We start from the raw sequence: 21,660 nt of genomic DNA, 5'->3' as shown, positions 1-21,660 counted from the left end.
ATTTCCCTCCGTCTCATGTTTTCCTGAAATGTTTTGAAATAGCCCCAAAGCTTTTCATCCCTGCTGGTACGAAGACCGGTGATTGCTTCCTTGATTTGCATACCTATCGGTATTTCATGAGCCCAATGCTTCTTCCCTAGACCGGGTAGCTCATTCATGAAGTAAAGCATTAAACAAAAATGAGATTTTTGAACCTAAAAGTTCCTGTTCTTAACACTCTTAATCTTTCCAAGATTTATCATTAACTCACTTCTCAGCCATTCACATAAATCATACTTCTCATTATTCTTTAATATTTGGTAAGTAACATGGATGACATAACTACCAACAAAGTTCAATCAACTAGATTGAGTTACCTTATAGCTGATTATCATGTTGACAAATTTCACATCTAAGTCCTTGATAGTGCTGACCCTCATAGATCTTCCATCATGGGTTGCATCGGTGAGCTTTTCAACCGCAGTGGTGGAAATATTTTTGCCAGGTTCTTGTCAGACTTTTGGTAATTTGATGACTACTTGAATTGCTTCCTTTGTGATCATGTGGGGCCTATCCATCTAGATGAACTCATTTTGAACCCTTCTCAGATCATATCTGATCACCTCATCTTTGAATTCTGGTATATACAAAATACCGGTTAACCGTAGACCCTCGATGATCTTATATTCCAGTTTGATTGTTCCGGAGTTTCCTAGTATCATAGATTGATACATGCCCTTAATATATTATTTACCTAGATCCTCTAAGGTGTAGTAAATATATGCCCTTACATCTTCAAAATACATCACGCCATCGGGAACCCTAGAGAATGCACCCACATAGTCTTCTTTCTTAGCTATTTGGGGAACTTCCTTGAAAATAGGTCTCAGCCTATCCTTAACTTCAACAATGGTGGGATTTGCAATGAAAGTAGGAGCAGATGATCTGGATGCCATTTTGAAAAAATACTTGAAAAATGATCACTGATGTGAAGATTTGATTGCTTCTCTGATGATTGCTGGAAATCCTTTCAGAATGCCTTTGCTCGTTCTTAATCGCCTGAAATTTGCCTTTGCTTCACTTTGGATTGCTTGAATGTTGGGTGAGTGAAAATGAATTCACTTTCTCCTTTTATCAGCAAGTAAACCCTAATCCTTCACTATCATAAATGCTTCGTGGTGTACCCTACCGCATGTCGGTTTCACAGTCTTATGCCAGGTAAACCTTCATCAATGATTAAGAAAACTCTCTAGATCTCTTCCAGATCTCTTTCAGATCTCCTTCGGGGAATATGAAAGTTCTAAAATAGATTTTCCAACCCCTAAGGTGCATGCCTTAGTTACCAGTGGAATTTCCTGCCGGTGCAGGAATGCTCTGTTCTACTGGTGGAGTTACCAGTGTAGATCCATCTCCACTTGGTTCTTCAGACTTTCTAACCCATCTCTTGGTGTGATCTTGTTGAATTTCATCTACCTTCTACTTTCCTTTCTCATTTGCTTTATCATTGCTAACTATTTGAGTCTTGTTTCTGCAGTACTTAGAACCATGACCTATTTTGTTGCATGCATAACATGTAACATTGTTCTTTTGAATTGATTTAACATATCCAGTGTCATTCCTTGACCTACATTGATTACCCAAATGACCAAACTTTCCAAAATTATGACATTTAACATTCATTCTATAATCTTTTGATCTATGACCATATTTCTTGCAATCTGTGCATTGACCGGGAACAAAATTGTAGCTTTGATTTGCTCTATTTCTACATTATTTATCCATATGCCCAAATTTATTACAAACAAAGCATCTACCATCAAATTTATAAGCATTAGATTGCCTTACCGGTTTCCTCTGGTCTAATGAGTTCTGTATACTTGTTGTCTGATCTTCATTTGCAGTACCGGAGCTTTCACCTTGTACAAATCCAAGTCCTCTAGAATCATCATTCTGCCTTTGTCTTTTCAATAAGTCATCCAATTGTGCAACACTTATCCCAAATTTTTCTTTATACTCACTTGTAGTAGTCAGATCATCTCTTAGAGTTGTTATTTGTCTTTCAAGCTCTTGTTCATTGTTCTAAGAGTGTGCCAAATCAGTTCTTAACAGATTATTCTCATGAGTCAATCTACCACATTCATCAAATTTGTTCTTCAAAGATATAACAAGATTATCTTCCTTCTTCTTTATGTCCTCAATATCTTTTGATAACCTCATAGTCAGGTCTTGCATTTCATTCTTCATGAGCATGTTTGCTTGACTTAATTTCTGACATTGTTCCTTAAGTGCATTTTTCTCCTCATCATCCGGGTTTTGTAAAAGTTCCTTTCTCTTGGATTGAGCTGATGATAACCTTTCTTGCAAGACAAGGATAAATTCATTAGCAGAATTCAATTCATCTTGCAATTTTAAATTCTTCATCCTTTCAACATCATAATCCTCAAGAGCCATCTCAAGTTGTTTCTCCATAGCCATGTTCAATGATTCCGGTTTCAGGATCTTCCTCAAGCTGTTAAACTTCTTCCAAGGAACTAGGCTCTGATACCAATTGTTGAGATCCAAGAACACTGAGAGGGGGGGGTGAATCAGTGTTCTTCTGGTAAGATATGAATTTACCCTTTTATAACATACACATATAAACCGGTAAATGAAGATACATATAACTTGAAGCAAATAAACCATCCACATAAATGAACACCATAACATAAAATTTATATGTGGAAAACCTCAAAGAGGAAAAACCACGGTGGGATTTGTGACCCACAATATCAGTTCACTGGCCATATGAAAGGATATTACATAAAATGGGGGTCTGCACATGTAGGAAGGCACAATGCCTAGAGCACACTGCTCACCACAAAAAGAGTCTCGCTGACTACACGCTTCTGCTAAAATGAAATAGTAATAATGAACTCACAAAATGCATCTGCTATGCCAAAAAGAGTTCTAGTTATAGTTCTGCTCTGTACCGGTTCATAAACCCTGAACACTTCTACCAGTATCTTCTCCTCCAAGAATGCTTTCCAAACTATCTACAGATTATTGCAAGATATAATATTCACATACAAATGATCTACATACACATACTCTACATTATACAGTTCTGCTATATTCTCCTATGTCACCATTTTCAAAATGACCTAGCAAACTGACCTATATACCCTTACAAATAATAAGCCTTATGTCGGCTTACAATGTATTAGAAAAGATATACAATGTCAGCTTTATACAATAAGATGATTTTACAAATAAAACTTCCTTCGGGTCCAAGCCTGATGTAGGCTTCACTGAAGTGCTGGATGCCGGTGTCTACTGATGAATGCCTCCTAGTGGTTGTGCATGCCGGTGTAAGCTTCCTTATGAATCTTGTTTCCAAGTAACCATGTTGCCATGTTGCCATCAATGACAACATATGAATCTAATGTGTGCCGATTGCCAACATATATATACATTTCCAAGTGACAAAAAGGTTGTAGCCAAGGAGATACACCTCTTGCATAAGAGAGAATCCTTGAGAAAACAAAAACTTCACACAAGGAATGACATCAAATCATAAGCAAATACCATTCAATAAAAGAAAAGTGGGTCCTTAGGAAGGATAAGAGAGAAATATCATTTCCCCCGAAGTGTAAGGACAATGAGAAGAATTACACAACCTCTAAGGAGAGATTAGACATAAGCAAATGCACAATATACTCACATGAAGGAATATTCCATGCAAGAAAAGACATTAAGATATGCAAAATGAAACTCTAAAGAAGAGGTAATCTTGAAAGAAAGAAGAAATAATTGAAATAAAACATCACAAAGTCCCCTAAGGAGAGATTTATCATAAGAGACATACCATTCTACAGAGGAAAGGATATCAAAACATGAAAAATGCAACCCCTAAAGGGAATAGTGACACTTGAGAAAAATGATAAGGCAAGAATGAACCACATTGGTGTCCCAAGATGTTTGATATTGAAAAAGCATAACCTATTATGCCAAAGAGCCCCCAATTAAGTTAACTACTTGTGTCATAGGGTGAGGATCAACATGAAGGGTGAATGGAGTGCTAAGGCACTACTTTTTCACCAAGAAATAGAGCAATATTAATTGTATGAGGTATGTGAGAAAGATCATATTGTTCTTGAACAAATTATTTAAATGATTTACATTTACAAGAGAGTGAGAACCACCAGGATGAAAAATGCAATGTTAACTACCTTCTTTATCCTTATTACTAAATTTTACAAAAGGAAAAACAACATTCTTATCATAATTCAATCTCCAAAACATTCCAGATGCTAATTTCTCTCGATCATCGATAGGTGTAGATTTACTCTTTTGAGTTGTAGGATAAGGGTGGTTGGAAGAGGAAGTATGACCATTTATGATTTTGACTTTGCCTCTATCAATGAGTCCTTGCAGTCCATTTTGAAAATCAAGGCAATCATTGGTAGTATGATCATTAGTTTGATGATATGAACAAAAAGGAATGTTTGAAGAAGAAGCACCCCTAGATGAATGATAAGTCTTTTGTCTTGCAAGATGAAACTTAAAGTCTTGAATTATAAAGAGATCATCCATAGGGGATTCATGATAATTTATTAGACCTTCGGTATTAATTTGTGTAGGAGGGTTTATAGGGACTCTAATTCCTTGTTCAAATTTCCCGCGTCCTTGTCCTCTAAAACCTTGTTTCGATATGATGTTATAGCCACTCCTATGATAATTTCTAAATTGAAAAGGACGAGGAAAATTATAATGAATTTATTTGAAACTTGTAGTATATGTGTGTTTAAAGGGAACAAAGGGACCAGTATATAAGGAAGAAATATATTGTGGAGGAGGAATTTCCTTTCTATCACCATGCATATCCTCTTTGGTAGATTGGGAAGGAAGATCATTATCATATAAGGCCTCATTTTTGCTTAATGTTATGTTGGGAGATAGGTCATGAATACAATGCATAACATCATCTTCTCTACAAATATTTTGATAAATAAGATAAGCTCTAGGAGAATGAGGGGGATCTAGAGAGATTGAAACACCAATATCTTGATCTTGCCCCCCTTGCACTAGGGTATGTGTATGAGAAGAATATGGGGCCATGTTTCTCTTCAATGCTTTCTCTCCATTAGAGAGATCATTGATAGGAGTATTAGCTTGTTCTTAATTCACATTAAGATACCCTTGGAGAGGTGCAAGTATTAGGTTTTCCATTAACATCTCTAGGATTGAGATATACCAAAGCTTTGATGTGATCTATATATGTAATGCATTTTCCTAAAAATATCATCATAAGACAACATCCACTATAAATGAAAGATTTTGAGATCTAATTGATTGAAAGGAAGGAATATGGAAATTCTAAAAATGCAATATGCCAAAGTGCTATGAATAAAAAGAAGCAATGTAAAATGAAAGAAACCATTATCCAACACATGATTGTGATAGATGTAAGTAAAAATCAATGTAATCATATGTGAAATAGCAAAAAAATCATATTTATTAAGTTCCATTATGAATATTTAAAATCGGTTCTAAAAATCAAAGTCATGAATTCATAACCCGCAAATCCAATTAACCAAAATAAATTATAGTTTTTATGAATTAAACCTCTACATTTATATAATTTGATTAAAATAAGATCTATGAATGTAAATTTGAAATTTAAAATGTTTCCAAATCAGATTTGAAACAATTAATCCAAATTAGACAACCCACAAGCTTAATTTTATAATTAAAAATTAGGGTTTTTGTTTATTTGACCTCTAAATTTTTGAAATTCAATGAAAAATTAAACTTGTAAATGTAAATTTGAATTTTAAATTGCATAAAAAGTTAGATTTGAGCACATAAATTATAAATAAAAGTGTAAGGAGTTGGGTTCACCAAAATGTAATGGTGGAAAATTAAGGTTTTCACAATTAGATATATGGAAACCACTAATTTTTACATAGGGACCATCACATTAAAAGAGGGGTAAACCCAATAGATCTAGCCACAAATCAACAAGGATAGGGCTGATAATTCTATTGGATTTGAATTAATTACCCTCTTTTAAGTTGAATTGTGAAAATGCTGAAATTAGTGTAAATGTGCTGGAATTGAAGTAAAAACACATGAACAGTGAGCTACAGTCGTCAGATTGAAACAAAAAATTGGATCTGAGGAATATAAGAGAATTCAGACCTTTTCCTAGCAGGATGTCCTAAAATGTCAAAACCAGTATGCCCGTCGCACCGGTCCTCCACACTTTTTGTTGTCCAAAGGGGAATTTGTTCGTCTCTTTAAATAAAGTTGATCCTGAAGATCACAACTCCGTACCTTCTTCCTACACACATAAAAAAGGGGAAATAGCTTGGGAATAGGGGTTTGCCTAAGTCAAACCTTGGTTTAGGAATTAACCTTGAATGAAATATTGTAAATATTGAAATAAACAATAGAAAGATATACCTCAGATTTACAATGACTGATAATGATGCTTTGCTTCTTGAATGTAATCACATATGTTTTATGAAATGGCATGAACATGACAAAACCCTAATCACACATGCATTCTTTCATATGAATGATATAATTTTGCTCCATAATCGTTGAATGAAGAATATACAGGCTTGAAGATCTCTGAAATTGCTTAATGATGAATTCTTCAATGCTTGAATGCTTGATTGATTGCTTGGAGTCTTATTTTTGAAATGAATTGATCAAATGTCTTTATATATGAGAGCCTAGGTCAATTTAGCTATTAGGCTAACCTCAAATGGTCATCTAGAGGCACCCATTTCATTTCCTATTGGAGAGCTAGGTCTCTTCCCTCTCTTGAAAATTGGGCCCCATTGAGGGGGACCAGGGGACTGAGCGCTTTGGTCCTATGACCAAGGGTCCTCATTCAGGGACCAAATTCAAGGCCCAGAGAGGAGGAAATCCCTCCATAGAATAATTTGGTAGGTGCATATGGCATAAAATATGGAGTTAAGACATTGAATGGACCTAGATAAGAGATGAGGGGGAGACAAAACAACTTAAATCACACACACTAAGCTTACACTTCTAGGCTTAAAAGTGTTAAACACTCAGAGTTGGCTGACATTTTCTAGGCTTAATATGTTTCTTAAGGTGTTTGGTCACTAAGACTACACTTCTAGGCTTTAAAGTGTTAAAAACTCAGAGTTGACTAACATTCTCTAGGCTTAATATGTTGCTTAGTGTGTGTGGTTTAACCTGTTGGTTGTGGGAGTGAGGTGTAAATTGGCTCAGTGATAATTTATGATGCTACAATTCCTTGTAGACCTTCAAACAAGATGAGTTGGAGGTTCTTCCTCCTTTTCTAAATATTTAGAGCTAGATAAACTCTCTTGAACTTCTTGCATATCTGGGGGTCTCGATTCAACTCTTTTAGGTGTAGAAGGAAATTGAATCACATATTCCTGTGTAGCCTGTTCTGGCTGCAATATAACAAAAGGAGACTTAATTTTTATAAAAATAACACTTCTACCATGTATTACATTTTTTGCAACAGGGTCCCAAAGCTTATATCATTTGACACAATAACTATATCCGATTAAGATACATTTCACAACCTTGTTCTCCAACTTTGTTTACTTTTCCTTTGACACGTGTATATACCTCACAACCAAAAAATCTAAGATATCTTAATGAAGCATTTTGACCTAATCATGCCTCCACAGGCATTTTATCAACAAGAGATGAGGTTAGAGACTTGTTAATCAGGTAATAAGAAGGGGAAACAACTTCAACCCAAAACTAATTTTCTAGACCAACACCACTCAACATACTCACCTTCTCCATCAATGTCCTATTTGATGAGCCTATAAATTGTCCATACTATTCCATTTTTTAGGACATCTTATCCATGTTTATAATGTTAATCCAATACATTTTTATACATTACCTTGATTTCATGAAGCATTAACTATGACTAATGATTATTGATTTGCATTTGTATGTCTAGTTAGTTAGTGCTAAATTTTATAATATATTATGATAAATGGTTATTATTAAATTTAAAGTTTTCTAGAAGGATTAACGTGTCATTTGTGAGAGATTTTATTTGTTCATGCAACTAGAAAGAAGAGGAAATAAGTTTATAGTTGTCACTGTGTATCTGTTGACTTGACATGCTAAAAAAGTAAAAAAAAAAATAGTTTCATTAAAATGGGTATATATCTCTCTCGTTTCTTAACAAATACAAATATTCAAAGTGATTTGGAAATATTAAAAGGAGATCTACCAAACCATTAAATAATTTTAGTTTATTCACAATAGATAATGAGAAGCCTTCATTAGAAGTTGAATGAGACAAAATTGGCAGATTTAGAGGCAACAATTAAGGAATGAGTTCTAATTCAGTTTGGACTCTTTTACCCCTATACAATATCATAGATTTGGAGTATTAAAGCCAAGGAAAATTATATAAACTTGTGGAAATAGTTGATCATGATTCATAAATGATTATGATATATTTTGTACACATTTTTAATCATTATCATATTTTGATGTTGCAAGAGTTTGAAGAGGATTAGAACATTCTCAACTCATTTGGTTTGGTCTTTATTATTAGTTAGGGAAAGAAATAAGTCATATCCTCATTTTCATGAGAGAATAAACATGTGGTGTAATTTTTTTTAGGTCTATAATTAATCCAACTCTCAAGTCTCATGTATAAATATGAGATCTTGTTAAGTTGTAAAGATGAGTATCTAGCTATTGTTGAGTCTTGTTAGTAGTTTCTTTACTCAATTAGCAAGTATGATATTAGTTCATATAATATCTGATTTGTAGTAAGAAGATGATTTAAAAAATTAAGCTTGTATAATGAATATTGAATGCTAGTAGCTAAGATTGTAGCCACTCAAGCAAGGGCCACTTGAGAGACTGTGACCCTATAAGTAACATAGTAGTTTAGATTGTTATTCATTATACTTTACTATTAGTAGTGAGTTATTTAAGATAGTTTTTTTTCTATAATATTTAATTATATTTATTTTAGAATAGTTAACCTGCAACCACTTCTTTATCGAATAACTAGTCGACCCACAACCACTGCTGTGTAAATTAGATTTATTTCCAACAATGTTATCTTTTTAATTCAGTTATTGATTTTAGTTTATTTTCTATACACAACTAATAGAACAATTTAGAAGGCTTCTTTAGTGCACATACAATACCAACATCATCAAAGAAGACACGTCCTTGGTTGATTATCAAATGATCCCTTACTTAAGACATTAGGTTACCTCGTTGGACTCTCCGATAGGGCTGATTGCATTGAGTTCTCTACACCAACCTTTAGATGTACATAGTGGAGACCAATCACTATTGATTCTTTCTATAACTCCATTATGTTGTGGAGACTATGGAGTTATATTTTGTCTATTAATGCCAAAGTCTTTAAAAAATCTATCAAAATCATTAGAGAAAAAATTACTTCCATTATCACTCAAATATTTTATTTTCTTTCTATTCTGTAACTCAACCATTGCTTTAAATTATTTAAATTGACCGAAAAGTTCATATTTACTCTTTAGAAAATATACCCATGTCCTACTAAAATCATGAATAAATGAAACATAATATGTGAATTTTTTAGTAAAAGGAACATCCGCAAGACCAAACACATCAGATAAATAAGATCCAAAACATCACAAGATTTATGAGAACTCAAGTAAAATTGAATATGATTTTGTTTTCCATAAATGCAATACTCACATAAATGAAAGTCAATATTATCATCATTCAAACCTTCAATGAGGTTTTTTATTTTTCAAGGTCCTTGGACCCTTTTCTCCAATGTGGCCAAGCCTCTGGTGCCATAACAGTCTTTTTTGAAGGTAGATTTGCTTCAAAAGAAAGAGAACCCTTAGGTACCCAAAAACCATGTCCATTTGCCAAAGGTGAAACTCGCAAATCATCTAATGAAGTATCCACATATTTTCTTTTCATAGAAGTGCTATTACACTCAACAATGTAAGCTTATAACTTATACAATGTGCTAGTTTTGACACCTCTAGCAATCACCATAACACCTTTAACCATTTTACATATTGCATTAGAAAAGACTACCTGCACATCAACATCTATTAGTTTAGTCATAAATAACATATTTTGTTTTATTCTAGGGATATGCAACACAATGCTAATCCTTTTTTCTCTACCATTAGGAAACCTAATTCTAACTTTAGCACAATCGACAATATTTAAATGAGAATCATCACCCAAGTACACCTTACCTCCATCAAATTGTTCATATTCAGAAAACCAATCTCTATTGGAAGTCATATAAAAATATAATATGCACCTGAGTCAATTAACCATCCATCATTACCTACATGGGTGGCCAACGCTACAATGAATGCATCACTATCTTCCTTCTCAGACTCATAATCAGAAACAAACTTCTTTTTCTTCTTATTTTATTCTTTGCAATCCTTATGAAAGCGTCATGGTTTACTACAATTGTAACAAATGATTTTGGACTTTCCAGGAGATTTGGATCTCCCTTTGGACTTGGAATTTTCACATTTCTCTTTCTTCTTGCCTTTTTCCTTACATATTCCATGAACAATTAAGGCTTCCTTCAAACTAATGATACCTTCCTTTGCATCTCTTCACCAAGCTTGAAACCCACCATATCTTCAAAATTTAAAATAATATACAAGTTATCCCGATGATCATAACAAGAGAATCTCATGAATTAGGAAATGAACAAAGACAAATTTGACATTTCTCCTCTTCACCCATCTTGACACCAATAGATACCGATTGAGCCACCAACATATTGAACGCTTCGAAGTGGTTTGTAATCCATCCACCCTCCACTCTCAAGGAATATCTTGGGAAAATAAGTGTTTTACATCTTGCATAATAATGTTTATAATTGTAATATTTTATTTATTATGTGAGTTGCACATGGACGAGTAATGTAATATTTGTTTATTATGTGATGTTGCACATGAATGTGTAACATTTAGAGATTCTCTAGGAATATTCTTGAGGCCACTTGATGAGTTGTATTGTAACATTGAGATTATTATATTGTAATTATTTAATATTAAGTAAAGTAAAATAAAGTACCCAATATTAGATGTGGGGTCAATGGGCTATTAGCCCATGGTATTAGCACATTGTTTTGATATAATACTAGTTGGTAGTTTTGTGGGAGCTTGTGTCTATAAAGAAACCACAAGGGAAGTTGCTTGGTTAATATAGATTAGCATTTGTGGAGGTTGGAAGCATGGCATGGGATGTGTGGTTAGATGCTTGTCCACATTGAGTGTTTGTTAATGGCTAGGGTTTCAAAAATTTTCATGGTTGTATTTGTAATGTTTCAATGCTAATAATACATGGATGATAGATGTTTTTGGATGCTAAGTTTTCCCTCATAAGGGTTTTCTTAGGGTATATAGATTGCATCATCTTTGATGGGTATCTTGTCTATTATTTGAGTATGGATTTTAAGTGCTTATTTGATTAATTTCTCAATTGGCTTATGTGGAAACTGTCATATGTATAGCTGCAAGTTTCCTTTCAAGTGGTATCAGAGCCATGGTTGTGGTATTATAACCCTTAGGAGTTGAATCTATGGAATGCATGAAAGAATGAAAGACATGGAAAAATATGAGGGTTCTGCATGTTGTTGATTGCAGATCTAAGGGTTTTGGATTTGCTATTGTGATGGGTTGTTGGTAGATTTGGGGTTAGAAAAATAATAAGTCAAAAAGGTTTTTTTGGATATGCATTTAAATGAGGGTTTTTCGGGTAAGTTTGCAGAAATGATATCTTAGGAAAAACCGGGCCTCACCATTAGATCTAGGTGGGTCGAGCGATGAATTTTGATATAACCTTTGACCCTTTTTGACCAACATTAAAAAAAATCCTTTTTTTTTAGTCACAAGCCAGGTTGTACTATCGTACAACCTTTGATGTTTGTAGAGAAGGAAAAAAAAAATAAAAATAAAATCTTGTTATAATTTATCTAGAAAAAATTAAAATTATTATTAAGCTCATTGTTTTTTGAAAACACAAAAAAAAGAGGTTTTTTAATACCTCTATGATATTGTAGTACCACAGGTTATGGTAGCAGATCTATTGCTTGCCATAGTGTACTCACCCTACCCCATCCACCATTTGCATCAAACTTCCAATTAAGATGAATCACTTTTTAATAAACTTGAATTACCATCCAATATGGCTTACCTTTTGTATTCAAATAAAAGAAAAGCAAAAACTATACGTTAAGTCCTTTTAAAAGGTAAGCCCACATGAAAATCCTTTTAACTAAAAATAAAACTTTAAAACTACCACCCAACCTATGAAATTAAAGGAAAATATATTGCAGCTTAAGAGATTTCGAATTTTTTTGAAAATTAAAAATTTATCTATGAGTGGGGTCCATGTTGAGATTGTAAATATAAGCAAACTAGTTGTTTTATTTAAATGAGCATAACTTTCATTTTAGATGTCAGATTTTTAACTTTTCATACTCGTTGGAAGGATGGTTCTGAGCACTACATTGTGGTATAGGTTTGGTTCTTTGATTTTTCTATTTTGACATTTTTTTGGGGGCCTTGGAAGTCAGATATTCTCTATTACATAGTTTTGGTCATATCTTTTTCATATGAAATTGGATTATTTATTTTCAATAGTTGTTGGAGAGTGTGTTCAGTCTACTAGATAGTGATGGTGTTATTTTATCAATTTGATGAGTATGGAGAGTTGTGTACTTAGTTGATTGCTTGTAGGTACTGAGATTTAGGGTGTGATTGTGTGAGCATCCGAATGAGTGAAGAGGCAAAACCTTGAGGGAGTACATGTGAACTTATGAGATATTTATGTTGCTATAGCTGATTATCAAATTTGGTACTCCTTGGTACAGGTTTATATGTGTTAGAGTTGGACTTTGATGATGCTATACACAAGTTGTGTTTGATTTGAGGACATGGTTTGACACTAGGAGTCTTGTATGGATGATACTTGGATGCAGGTACAACATTAGTGATGATTATGGTGTCATGGTTATGCAGGTAGATTTTTTTCTTTAAAAAAAGTTAATCATGTTTGTGGTGACTTGGTGGTGTTTTGGTTTTATGTTAGGAGATTCTTCATTATCTCCTATAAGCTTAATTGGTTCTTTGACTATGGTACTTGGATGTGGATATTTCGTAGTGTCCCTCCCTAATTCATCTTTTGATTTATGCATTGATAGAATTATCTAGATTCTTATGTGATGTGGTTGATATTTAAGACTTTATCTATATCTCAGATGCTTATTGATGATGCTAGACATTTCATATGGACATTGATATATGGTGATTTATATTGGATGATAATACATCTTTGGTTATTATGATGGATGGATTTACATTTGATGATTGATACGCACTCATTGTTTATGGATGGATTATATTGCTTATGAGGTTATGATGACATCTTGATTATGTTAACCCCACTCCATTAAAATATTGGATGAGATGATGCTATGTTGAATGTGACTGTCTTACTACTGTATTCGTGATAGAGACAATGTCATACCACTCATTACGAGCATGATATGATGTTGCAATTCTCTCTTACTTGCGTGGTCATTTATGATATATGTTATTGTATATGTTGTATCATGGTTGTGGTGGTTGTAGGATTGCAGGTACTCGACGTCGACTCCATCTGGTCTCACAGGTCTGAGCATGTCTTTATCCCAATGGCAAGTTGATTGAAGGTGGCTTGGGTTCCCTCTATACACTCTAGGCTTAAGTTGATATCCTTGTCAGTTTATGTCTTGTCGTGAGTCATCATGTTAGTATCTTGTGATGAGATGTTTGACCCTATGTCGAGTTTCCTTGTGGAGCTATGATTAATTAATTAATTAATAATTGATTAATATAATTCATTAATATTTAAATTAATTTAATGTATAGTTTGATATTTAATAATTAATTAGTTTGTAAAGTATTTATTATTTATTGTTTAATTATTTATTATTTGAGCCTTTTAGATTTATTATTCATTTATATAGTTTGTGGCTTTAATATTTAATTTGGGGTATTTATTTATATTGCTCTTGGTTTATTTTATTACTGGGCTTTTATATTTTATCGTGCCATGGCTTGTTTAATTATTGGTTATATATATTGTTAATCTTTTCTTATTTTACTATTTGGGTTAATTAAATATTATATATTCTACCTAGCCTATTATTCTATTGGCTGTGAGAATTGGGTAAGTAAATAATATTATTTTATATTTCTTACCTCAAATGTGGGAGAGGGTTGGTATGAAATATTGTATTTCAGATTATTTTGATTGGCCGGACTTGGACTATAGTTTTTGAATAAAATTTATTTATTGAGATTTTTTATATTTTGCCCATGTTGGCTTTTGAGAGCAATTTTTTGCATATTGAGGATTTTGGTTTGCTTGCTCGGAGCTTGGTTGGATTGGATGGACATTTGGATTTACTCTTCTTTGAATTTGCATTGCCATAACTTCTATATTCTAGGTTGGTTGATTTTCTTCTCTGTTGCATTTTGGTTTCCGGAAAGATTGTTTTCACTGTGTCTTCTGGAAAGATTGTTTGCGGGTGTAAGATGGAAATAATTGTGAATATTATGTTTATAAAAGTTATATAATAAAGTTGAGGGTTAATGTACATATATATATTTTATTTATTGTTTGGAATATTGTTGTGAACGACTCGTGGTTTTTCTGAGATTGTTGTAGCTTGCCGAGAACACGATTTGGGTCTGGGAGATATTGGAATTGAATTGTCATTCTATCTTTGTGTATCTTGGTTGTTTGTTAACCCAATTGGAAGGCTTGGTATTTTGTGAGCCATGGTGTCTTACCTGTCTATCGACTATTGGTTCTTCGTGCATTGCCGAAAGCCATATCTATGTGTTGAGAAAAGTCATATCTATGTGTTGAGAAAGCATATCTTTATGTCTTAAATTTTTGCTTGATATTTGTTAAGTTTCCTTGGTTTAATAATGCTATTACGCCCCTATTGACTAGTTCTAGCGCAATATTCAAGCTTTGGCAATTTCTCTGAGTCTTGTCGTATTTCTCTATTTTTTTTTTGTTTCCTTAGTCTTAACAATAAATACGCTAAACCCCTGAGTGAAAGTGATGTTTTAATGAATGCGCCATTGTTTCTTTGATATGCACTACTGTTTCAAATGAATGCACTATTGTGATTTGTATAAGCAATGCCAGAGCTGGAAAAAGCACTAACTTGGGCTGTAAAAGCACTAATATAATTGTTATATGCGCTAATACATTCCTCGTATGCATTGTTTAGTTGAGTAAAGGTATTGTTCTGTATAATTAAGGTGCTAATCTGTTTTACAAAAGTGCTAAACTACTTTGTTTTCTGTGTTTTGATTATTTTGACCTTTTGTGATGTTTTTCCAAGTCTAGTTTTTTACCAGAGGCTTTTTATGATACTCCTGTGATTTCTAGTATTGCATGTTGTTTAGATTTGGTTATATGTTATGCTTAGCTCTGATAAGTTGTGTAGTGCCTTACTGTAGAGGATGGATTTGCATATAGACGAGAAGGGGGAAGTTATGCTTGCTCTTGTGATTATTTATTGAAGATCTTGGTTACTTCATGTTATGGGCACTATGACATATATCTATTGTTGGATTTCATATCTACATGCATGTGGATGTTTCTTATAGAATATATTTGTTTGAGCCTCTATGTGTTATTGTAATGTGGATCCCCTAAGGTCTTGGAACATGGTTAGGGGGAGTGGGCTTTCATGTGATGATCGAGGTCATGAGAGATAGGTTGCTAAGAGGTTCCTTGTAAGGATACTTTGAGTCTAGACCACCAGGGCACATTGAAAGTTTTCCTTGTTTTAAATAAGTGATAATTTTAATAATTAATTAGATGGGTTGTGTTACTACTTATCAAATTGCCATTAGTTTCATATCCAAAGTCATACTATATTCTAGTCGGTTAGTATTATCAAATCATGCAATCGATACACACAGAGAAGTCAGTATGAACAGTCTAGTCGGTTACTGAAGAACGCAGTCACAGAACATAGTATTCACCGAGCTGTTTACCGAGTAAAGGTTCATGGCTACCGAGTGGTAAAGTTAACTCACCGAGTGAAACGTCTTACTAGATACATTGAACCTGGAAATGCACATGAAAATGTGTTACAAGATCGAGGCACATCTAACCATTTTTTTTTGCATTGGAAATTGCACTAGGAGATTGTGCATGATTACAAGATCAATCTAACCTATGAGATATTTTGTTTAATCGAAGAATCTTTTTGTAAGATCGAAGCAATGAATTAGATCACCGCTGTAAGAGATCTATATATACAACATGATTCTAGGGTTAAAAAAAATGAGACATGATATGATGTGATAAGAGATGCAATGAGATAGCAGTGTGTATACATGAAGGAAGACTGTTACAGAGACACATAGAGGTCACCGAGAAGGTTATCAGTGAATAGTCGAAGAACAGAGTAAACATAAGGGTTTACTGAGTTTCATTATGGGTTACCGAGGTATGCTACAAGCTAGGTAATCTTATTCAGAGCACATAGAATTTGCTTTAACATTTCAGATGTAAAGTTGCAGATATTTATAATGATTATATTGTAATATTTTGAAGTTGTAAGAGAAACCTTTAATAGGGTAAAAGACTCTAACCAAGTCTATAAATTGTAAATCCTTTAACCAGGTGCTACACTTATATAGTGTTGTACAAATCCTTTAGTAAGGTAGATCTAACTGATCTTAATACTCCTAACAGGGTAAGCTATCAGAAATAGCTAAATGTAGCTCTAACCGAGCATTCTTTATTATTGCAGTAGTGAAGTTGTGGGTGCCATGCCCACCGCAATTTTTCTCTCTAACCAAGAGTTTCTGCGTGACCAAAATATATGTGTTATGGAGTGAATCATGTATGACTATTATCTGTTGATTATAGTTTTATTTTATGTTACTGTACTATTCTGTTTATGCATAATAGTAAGGTTATTACAAAGGAAAAGTTTTGGAGTACTGATTCACCCCTCCCCTCTCAGTACATTAGCTTTCTATATTGGGCCTAACAATTGGTATCAGAGCTTGAATCTTGGAAAAGGGTTTAACCACCTGAAGAGAAAGATCTTAGTAATGGAAGGCTACAAACAATCTCGAAGGATTGTGCATCTTCAAGAAGAGCTGGATAATGCAAATCAAGTGATTGTAGACATGCAGAGGTAAATGCAAAAATCTCTGAAAGTAAGGAGAAGATTATCTGATGACTTACAAGATTCTCAAGATCTAGTGGAACAAATCGAGACATCATTTGAGAACAGTATATCTAAAGAAACTGAAGAAATTATTGGAATGTTGAAAGAAAAGAACAAAGCATTGGCTGATCAACTAAAAGCAATGAAATGAGAACACAAACATTTTAGTACACAAATGACTGAAAATCTAGATGCATTAAGGAGAGCTAAGGATAAAGCAAGAGATCTACAAAGAGAGAAACAACAACTTGAAGCTCTAGTATCTGATAAGGATGATGAAATCATGAGGTTAACTGGTATTCAACAAAATATGACAGATCAACTAGGTTATGCTCATCATGAAGCAATTCTGAAGAATGATGAAAATCAATCATTGAAACTTGAAGTATCAAGGTTGACTAATGAACTTGAAACAGAAAAGAAATCCAAAGAATCATTGGAGAAAAGTTATGAAGCATCAAAGATGTTGGATGAGCAACTGAATACAAGAAGACTCTACAAAGATGGAGGACTCAGTTACATAGGAATTAATACTAGCGAGAAAGGAGAATCATCAAAACAAGCAAAAAAAAGAAATAACATCAAAAGGAAGAAGCCTATTTGCTACTACTGTGGAAATCAAGGTCATACAGCCAACATATGCTAGATTAGAAAAGGTAAGCAATCAAATATCTCTAAGTCCAATGGATATTGTTATAATTGCAATAAATATGGTCACATACCTAAACAATGTAGAACAAAGTCTATTAACAACCATCAGAAGGCAAAATTCAAAGGGTTTTGTAAAAAATGCAATAGATATTGACATAGCACTAAGAGATGCTGGTTTAAGAAAAAGAACTACATGAAGTATCCACACCAAGAAAACACTGGAGGTTACCGAACTCACATAGATTCTTACCGACAATATGCAGTAGTACCATGGGATTACAATATGAGGATATGGTGCGAATGTTATGGAAGATATGGACATATAAGTGCCAACTGTTTTATAAGGTTTGGAATGAACAACCAGAGATCATGGAGAAATCTCGGTATGGCATGTTTTCATTGTCACAAAGCTGGACATTTAGCTGGAGATTGCAGAGATCAACCGAGAAGAGACACTAAGGAGATAAAAGAAAAATTCAAGATGATTTGGAAAAAGAAAGAAATTATGTCTGATGAAGAAAGCACCTTACCTACCGAGTTAGGTGCACCTATTTCAAATTAGTCAAGAAAAGGTATGAAGGGACTGCATTCTGTAAAAGTTAAATCATAACAGTTCCTATTTTATTATGAACAAAATTCAAAATCTGCATAGTTAAGATGCAATTAGTCAGTTTACATACTATACAGGAAACCTGTCAAGTCGGTGTATATAGGAAACCTATCAAGTCGGTTAACAAAGCAAAGTTGAATACTCGGTGAAAATAGAAAATGAAGTAAAGCGGTAAAAGGTGAACCGAGTGCATTTAATACCATGACCTAACTTGCACGGAGCCCGATAAGGTATTTTTGAGTACTTAAAAGTGTTTTTGCGGTCATTTTCATTCACCCAAGTTTTCAAGAAGCAGAGCAGAGCAAATCAAAGCGACTAAATTTCATTCAGAGTGAATTTTCAAGGTATTTACATCAATCTATTCACACTATTTAGCTGGTTTCTTATCTAGTCAAATTGCTAGTATCTACCGAGTGTAAAGAGTAAGCTACTTGTAAACCTTAAGGATAACCTGTCAAATTTTTACTTGAGATCTACCATGGCGCCCAAGATCCAAGACCTTGTAGTTGTCCAAAATTTGGAGAAGCCATCTCTGAAGTATTCCCTAACTCCTAAAGTCGCCTCAGAACTGGATGATAAAACTGCATTTTCACTCATCCCGGATCGAGTCTTATTGGTAGAAGATGTCAGATTCTTTACCATGTGCCGTGTTGAGGAACTCGATCATGTAGAGATTAGTGACACATATGATGAACTGTGCACTAATGACAAACTGGATAGTAAATTTGAACATATTAGAATCAAGGGATTAACTGAAGCCCTAGTCTATCCTCATGTGTTCAAACCCCAATGGGTTAAGTTTGTATTGAGTAGAGTACATGATGATTTCATGTGGCTACAAGAGAAACTATTCAAGATCATGAAGGAAGTCATTCACCTGATCACCGGATATCCCATCTACGATCATGCTCGTGCACAGAAAATGATATCACAAAAGGAGCTAATCAGTCTAACCGGAGTACAATCTGATTATCGAGGACTGAAATTGAATAATGTCACTGATGCTGAACTGAAATTTGCAATCAGAGTCAATGGTTACTATTTCTTCCAATCTGCAAGGGAAAACAGTGTACCATGTGTTGTAGTGGACCTGGCCTACAAAATAGTAAAGAAGGGAATGAAAGTAGACTTGTATGAAGTACTACTAAAGAACTTATTTGAGAACCTGAACACAATAAGGAAGCCAAAGAAGAACAACTCGGCAAACACACTCAAGTTCGGTTCACTACTTGTCTGTATGTTTTTCTATTTTGAAAAGTTCTTTCCCTTAGTCGGTAAAGTAGTATGGGAGCTACACCAACCTATCACCCATCAGATCAATGATTACATCAAGAAGTTAGGCGATAACTTTAATGATGTCATGGATGATTACTTTAGCAAATTCCAAGAGAAAATGCACAACAGGTACAGGATCCCACCACAGCTGGTTGAAAAATACAAGGACTATATTTGTTTTGAAGTCGACACTGATTACTGCTATGTAAATGCTGTTGAACCGAGGATTTAGTCATTGCAACCAATGGGTTATGAAATTGATCATGACATCACACAACAACAAATTGATGCCTACCTATCATTGCCAAGGCATGCAACTGAACTAAGGTATGGAACCTATGAAGAGGTAAAGGAGAAAGTAAAAATGAGCATTGTAGTTCTTAAGGCTACAAGGAAAGTAACAAAGATGATAAAAGCTTTACCTGAAAAATTTGGAGAAGAATCCTCATCTACACCTGTCAAAGGCCATCATGCCATTACCGAGGAAGAATCAAAAGCACAGGAGGTTGCAATAACATTGAGCATAGAGTTGCCAAAGGGAAAAGTTCTAAAAAGAAAGAAACAGGACATTTCAAAAGCCCTACCAACTCCACCAACAAAGAGACCCAACACCAGAGCATCATCTGCATCACCGAGCAAGAAACAAAAGATTGTTGTCGCTCCTAAGGTAACAAAGACTTACAAGAAATCTACTTAGAGACTCATTTTGGCAAAAGAGTCGAGTGATACAAAGTCTGATGATGCTAACAAATTCTAGATTGTGAAGAGCAAAAAGGCAAACATTCACAGTGTTGAAAACTTTTGTGCCAATCTTAAGGAATATAGTGGGTTTGTAGGATTCAGATATGTTAAGTATGAGTCTAGGAACAATGATGAGAAATGACAGATTGAAGAAGCTGTCATATGTACACTTCTGAAGTTTCGGTTAGCACCATTGGAACTAGCAAAGTCACTTCCAAGTGAACTCTACTCACATATTGATAACAGATGAAAATATGCAATGGATTCAGAGAGACAAATAAGAGAAAGAAGTCTTGTCCACTTATTTCCTGACATGTCCATAGCTGAAATCAAGGAGCATTTGTCCACATACAATTCAAAATTTCTTGTGAAACAGAGAGCCTTAAAATTGATGAATGGGCTATATATTGACGTGGAGAATGAGACTAAGGCCAAGTGGCAAGAGATCTTCAAACAAAAGGATGTCGGTGAACAATCTCAAATTGAAATTGTTGATGTCACCGAGCAAGGTCCAGACTCGGTTGACACAATACAAATTGATGAAGATGTAATGGATGAAGCCACACCGGAGCAAGAAATGATTGAAGGCACCACTTATGCAAAACTTGTGTCTAGTGAATCGGTCTCAGAACAAGTTTAGCCTTATCCGCCGGTGAAGCCAACAGAACCAACCGAAGCCCCCAAGGACACCGAACAAGCTACCAAAGGTAACAAATCTGAAACTGCAGAAGATGCAGGTAACAAATCTGAAGCTACAACAAACACAACAAAAGATCAATTGTCTTAGGGACTGACAAGCACAACAAATATTACAGCAGAGACGCCTAGCACCGAGCCATCCAAAGACACTGCAACTGCTATAGGAACAGTGCAAAGTGTTGCATCTATCGAGCAACCTACCGACTGATAGCACACCTCACAAGCACTTGTCTTAGTGCCCCAGACAAAAGGAAAAGAAAAAAAGGTGAGAAAGCATGGTTTTAAATTTGACTTATCTAAACCGATCGTGTTTCCCAATGTCAAAATCTCCAAATTAAAAGGGCAAGCACTCATTGAATTCGGTGAACTATGCAAAGAAAAGGCCGAATAGGAGAAACAACTGGCAATACAGAAAAAGAACAAGGTACTTCAAAAG

Source organism: Cryptomeria japonica, chromosome 4, assembly GCF_030272615.1.
Source record: "Cryptomeria japonica chromosome 4, Sugi_1.0, whole genome shotgun sequence".
Classification (NCBI taxonomy): Eukaryota; Viridiplantae; Streptophyta; class Pinopsida; order Cupressales; family Cupressaceae; genus Cryptomeria; species Cryptomeria japonica.
The sequence above is the reverse complement of the archived record's forward strand: the minus strand, read 5'-3'. Positions refer to the sequence as shown.